Raw genomic sequence first — 6,285 nt, 5'->3', positions numbered from 1 at the left:
TTGGACCCATTTAAATTACAGTACTTGGAAATGTGTCCAGGCTGGTTGCATCGACGGCAAATGGGCTGTCCATCCTCTGCGTAGCGGTCTGTGGGCCTCCCTCGGAACGACGGGATCCTCCTCTGTCGACGCCACGGGACATCCTCCGGACTTGAAGCCAACTCGATGGGTCTTGACGGGTCCACTTGTAACGCCTGGACGGTCCTGGTCAACGCCGCGATGTTCCTGGTCAGCTCCTGGACTTGGTGGTGCAGGTCTTTCGACGGGGCTTGATTCAGGGCCTGTGCATCAGCCACTACGGAGTCCATAGAGGAGGGCGCCGCCTCCTGGTGATAGGTGAGAGCAGGGCGCCTGGGGTTTATAGCGCCACTTGTTGCGGGTTCACGGAGCACCCTTATGGCCCTGTCTTTGAATTGGGCAAATGTCAGGTCAGGGTTCTGAAAGAACATGAGGCGCAACTGGGCCCTGTGGGCGCTAGACAGCAGACCTTGTATAAATTGTTCTGTTAGTAGTTTGTCCGTTTCCTGCACACTGCCAGGGTCAGTTTGTTGGATAGCCCTCAAGGCTTCCTGCAGATTTAGGGCATAGTCTCTGATGCTGTCCTGCGCCCGCTGCTTACATCCATAGAAACTCATTTTAATTTCAGCGGAGGTACATGTGTCAAAGGTACCCCGCAGCCGGGCCAGAATGCCCTTCACGGTCCTTTTCCCCTCAGTGGGCCATGATTTTACCTCCCTTTGGGCTGCGCCAGTTAACTGCCCTGTTAGTATGCTGACCTTCTGTTCCTCTGTCAGGGGGTAGACTTAATACAAAGAGAGAGAGAGCGCAAAGCCCAATAGGGTTACACCTGTAGGCATAGGGAATAATAGTAAAATGGTGGTTCTCACCTGGTTGGGTTGTGTGAGGACACAACTACCATAACATATAAAAGGCAGCTGCAGCGGATCTCCAATAGGTGTCCCACAGGACCAGAATAAATCCAAAGGCGGTGAAGGTAGAGATATACGTCCGCGCCGCTGAAAAATCCTCAAATCAGGAACATATAATAAAATCCTTGTTTATTGGTAAATGCCTACGCGTTTCTGGGTGTTCCACACCCCTTCATCAGGGCACCAACAGATATATCAATGCATGCACTGAAACACTCCATTTATATACAGACATGAAGTGAAAAAAAAAAAAAAATGTGTTCAAAAAGGAAGAGCAGAAAAAAAACAGCATAACCTTTGCACCTGAGGCCGTGTGCAAAACACTTTCAACAAAACTTTATCAATGAGTGTCACCAATATAAAAAGTGAGTATAAAAAAAATGTATTAAGACACGTATTACAAATAATGTAGTGTAGAGATGTATAAATAATTAATATACAGAATAGTCAAATGTATCAGTCAAATGGAGTAAATACATGAAAAGAATATTACTTACTAATAAGTAAGCGTTCACATTAGTTAAGAACAATATAAATATATATATAACATTAAAATCTCTAATGAGAATACACCCATCATCTGTCGTTCCATAAAGGGAGATGGAAAACGAAGGAACAAAATAAAAATAAATATAAAAAGTACCCCCATGTAGAAAATAGCCCGTAATAACCTCTATCAACAGAGGAATGGTACAAGGAACAGGTTATCTGACCTATATCATGTAGTGACATAGAGACCTAGTGTGTAGTAATAGGACCCAAAGAAAACGCCGCAATGTAGTGCAAAGGCTGTGGCACAGATAAAGGAGATACACAAACAGGTAGTGAATCACCTGACGTGTGGTGGCGTAGAAGGAGAGAGGTGTGTGATTGTAGCAACCAGCAGAGCGCTACGATGTGGGTTCGAATTGTACTACTCCAAAAAGGAAACCATAAAAGAGGGAATATTTATAATAGCGTGCAGGATATTAGAGGAACACAATATGTGTGTCAGTAAAAATATGATAAATGTAAAAACACATATTTATGTGTGTATATATAAAAACAATATTAACTATAAAAAAAACTTCAGAGACATCATTCAGACCAAAGGGCTTAAGAGTATTCAGTCTGTAAATCCAATAAATTTCCTTTCTGTTTAGTTCTTGGAGTCTATTAGGATAATTCTCGGGAATTTGATCAATAGGGCTGATCTTTAGACTTAAAAAATCTTTATTATGCACCATTGTGCAATGTCTAGAAAGACCTTGTTTAAGAAACCCTTTAAGAACATTATGCCTATGGGAGTTGAGGCGTAGGTGGAGAGGCTGTATCGTTCTCCCCACATATTGTTTATTACAACTGCATTCTATTAGATAGATAACAAAAGTAGAATTGCAGGTGAGATATTTATTGATCTCAAAAATCTCCATATTAGTCTTTGATTGAAAGTGAGTAAGACCATGTGTAATACTTTTACAGCATAGACAATTTTTGTTGCCACATTTAAAGACCCCTTTACAGGATGTTATAGGAGTCATATAGTTGTTCTTTGTCGTATTCCTTATCCTACTTGGAGCTATGATATTTCTTAGTGTGGGGGCACGCCTAAAAGTAATACCCGTTTTTTTAGGCAAGATCTTTTTCAGTATGGGATCATCTAGAAGAATTTTCCAATTATCTTCTAGTATTTTTCGTATTTGTCCATGAGATTTGTTGTAGGAAGTAATGAAATTCAAGGAATAATTACTCTCCTTGGTATTTTTAGTTTTTTCTTTACCTATCAATAGACTATCCCTATTTTCTATATTTAAAGCCTCCAGATATGCTTTTTTAATAAGATTACCGGGGTATCCCTGGTTTTTAAACCTGTTAGCAAGAGTGCTAGATTGTGCTATAAAGTCGTCTTTGTGAGTACAATTCTTTCTAATCCTATAGAATTGGTTTCTAGGAATATTTTTTAGCCATTTAGAGTAATGGCCACTTTTAAAATTAATGTAGCTATTTGTGTCAACATCTTTAAAGTATGTTTTTGTGCAGATATTCTCTCCTATTAAAAATAATGTGAGATCCAAAAAATTTATAGTATCAGGATTAACAAAGGGTGTAAAAGAGAGACCCCAAACGTTTCCATTCAAATGATTTAGAAACTCAGCCGGACCAACAAGTTCAGCATCCCAAATAATGATCAAGTCATCAATGTACCGTTTATAAAATATGATGTTCTCAAAGAAAGGGGGTAGACTTGGAACAAACTGTACAGCCTTTCCTTAAAGTCAGTTAGGGCATGGGGCTCCCCTGAATACTTAGGCAGCCAGGCCGCTCCAGGGATGTAGGGCAGGGAAAATGGCATCACCGCTGCTGCAGCTGCGTTGGTGGTAGTGGGCGCCTCTGTGTCCGACATCTTCCTCCCCCCTAGTTAAGCGTGGCCTACCTTCCGACGATCCTCTTCTGTAGGCCGCGGCTCCGCTGATGCTGCTCTGGACGAGGACCTTGCGTCGCGTCCTGGTGACGTCAGCGTCGCTCTCTCTCCCTTCCAGGACCTTGCGCAGCGTCGGTGCATGGGGCGGAGCTTCGGGTTTTGCGCGGTTTGGACGTCCACGCCCCTCTTCTTCCCGCGCGGAGTCCTGAAGATGGCGTCCGATGGCGGGAAAACGGCTGAAGATGGCGGGAACCGACGGAAGATGGCGGGAGACAGCTGGAAATGGCGGGTAACGGCTCCAGATGGCGGGAAACCTCTTTTCAGGTACGTGTACAGTCTCTTTCAGGCACGCAATACCCATTTGTGGCGGGTTGGTTACAATCCTGCCAACTACGCCAAAGCTGACTCGCCCCCTGGGCCGTGGGGCACTCGGATCCGGGCAATAGGGAAACAATGGGGGTAGTAGTGGCGACCCGGTTCCGTGGCTCAGGGTGGTCAGACCAATTGTAGTCTGCTATGTACTTGTTGATAATGTCCGACTACGCCACCCGTGGATTGCGGTTATTAGGAACCGCCGCTGCATGCAGACCGCTGGGGCTGATGAGGTGTGCAGCTGGGGTAGTGTGACTCCCCACGGGAAGAGTGCGGCCCCATGGCATGTATAATGGATGGTGGGAGTGATGGTGGTGAGAGTCCCAGTACCGGTAGTGCTGGAGGCGCGAAGGAGCACACAGACAACAGGTTGCAGTCCAGGGTCTTTACTAGAACAGGTAAACTGACCCATAAACAGTCCCGGCTAGGAGGGGACCTGGATGTCTGAGAGCAATTGGGAAATTGGCCCTGGTCAGGGTGAGGGTGTAGGCCTACCGTGCTTTCTGCGCTCCTTCTGGCTATCTCCTCTTTATAGGGTAACAGCCCATGTTTCCGAGCTCTCCGTGTACTCTCTCCTGTATGGCCTGCAACGTGGGTTCCTTTCTGCTCCCGGCCTGGTACGGCTTTCCTGGTCCCTTCTGTTGTGGCAGGGCCTTCAGGCTTCTTAGGCCAAGGAATATACAGTCCCCTGCGGACTGATTATCTGCTGCAGGACGTGGAATCCTCACAGCCTCAGACACCAAAATCTGGTCAATTGAGTTCTTTATCTGCCAAGACAGGCTCACTTCGCCTCTTGTCTCTGGCTTGTGGCTCTCCTACTGCCACACTTCCTCTTAGGGTGCAATACAACTGTCCCTCTCTGCTCTGGGACACCTCTCAGTGCTGAGACAGGTCGTCCAGTTCTTCCTAACCCTGCCCCCAGTTCCAGCTTTTATAGGGGCAGCCTGTTCCCCCTACTGGCCTGAGACAGGAGGTATTGCATGCTAATGTTCCCCTGACTAGAGAACCTCCCCCTTGCTCTCAGACACAGCTTTATTAGATTTTGTGGCATCCAGGCCAGGGTGACACAGTTTCTAATCTGCTGAGCTCGCCAAGTCTGCTGCCTTTCCTGCAAAAGATTATATTGTGCGGGTGGTGATGGTGGCCGCATTAGTGGCAGAGGCGTCATCACTCCCATTCCCTGCCGCTGAAAGGTGATGTTGAACAGACGGTTTGCCTGGTGTAATTGTACGGGAGATTGACTTGCAGCTGGAAACTCCCTGGTCTGCGGCTGGGAGGAACGGGTAATGGCCGTCTGAACTCAAACTCAGTGGTGGTGTCTGAGGATCCACTGCCATCCCTTCTGCTCTCTGATGTTTCTCTGGAGGGCTCTGCAGGGATCGGTCTAAGTGGAGAGCAGCTTCTTTCCCTGCTCTCTTGTCCTCTTTGCCGCAGAGAAGTTTTGGCCTGTCTCCCTCTCGCAGTGACGGCAGTGCTGTCTGTTCGGTGTCCATCAGTAGTAATTGGTCTTCTCTGATCGCTTTGAGAATATCTCAATTGATGGACAAGTATAGCCTGACCTATAAAGAAATAAAATGTACTGTAATTATACAAAATTTGATAAAAAAAAAAACACTTTTGGGCCAAAGAAATAGAACCTGCTGTCACTTTGGGTTTTTGGGGAGAGGAGGAAAAACTGATTCATGTTTGGGCTAAATAAACCTGCTCAGTGTATCCCCTCTCACCAGACCCCACAAAGCAGGGGTGGAACCAGACTGCAACTAACACAGCCCCCAAGGAATATGAATGGTGGAGGATGCACTGAGTGTCCTGAAACTGCTTATTCCAGGGAAAACTCCTCCCATAAAGCTCCTATAAAGTTGGAATATTCTCGCACTTACCCTGATTTTCTGGTTGGCTCATCCATGTCTTGTTGTCAGCCATAAGCTGATGCAGCTCCTGGGAAGTCATGGCTTACTTTCTCTGGGCTGAGATGACAGAATGTTATAAAATGAGAACTAAGTTCTCTGATGGCACAGATGTTATGGTGCCAAATATCAATAAGACGCTGTAGAAGTAAAGCACTAAATGTATGAAACAAACTAGCTTGCACTTACAAAACCAAAGTCGAGTCTCAGCGAAGGCTTCAACTCTGAAAATGGCGCTGATGTCACCGTGCGCAGAGATTGTATAACCTCACAGCATTCTATGTCGTTGTGACATCACATGTGAGAGCAACAACGTGCTGTCATTATGGCTGACTGTCCAAGCTGTTATATAGAATATAAAATGGTATATTATTATATATTACAATACATATTGTAAAAAAACATTATTATTACTAGCCATCTAATACTCTTAAGGAGTGTATATATGTCTTAAACAGCTTAAGAATATTATATATTTATATATATATATACATCCTAAGAATATCTCATGCCTCCGAATAATAATCTTATACTCACCTTTTAGACCCCCAGTAGTGCTGCTGTCAATGTCCCCCAACAAACTTCTGGATTCTCCTTCTAGCAGGGGCCATTGGGTGACCGCTACAGCCAATCAGTTAATAGAAATTTCCCATTTATATGTTTCATCTTGATGTAA

This window comes from Phyllobates terribilis, unplaced genomic scaffold (genome assembly GCF_046119375.1).
Source record: "Phyllobates terribilis strain yellow unplaced genomic scaffold, ASM4611937v1 Scaffold_4__5_contigs__length_816908805, whole genome shotgun sequence".
Lineage (NCBI taxonomy): Eukaryota > Metazoa > Chordata > Amphibia > Anura > Dendrobatidae > Phyllobates > Phyllobates terribilis.
The sequence above is the reverse complement of the archived record's forward strand: the minus strand, read 5'-3'. Positions refer to the sequence as shown.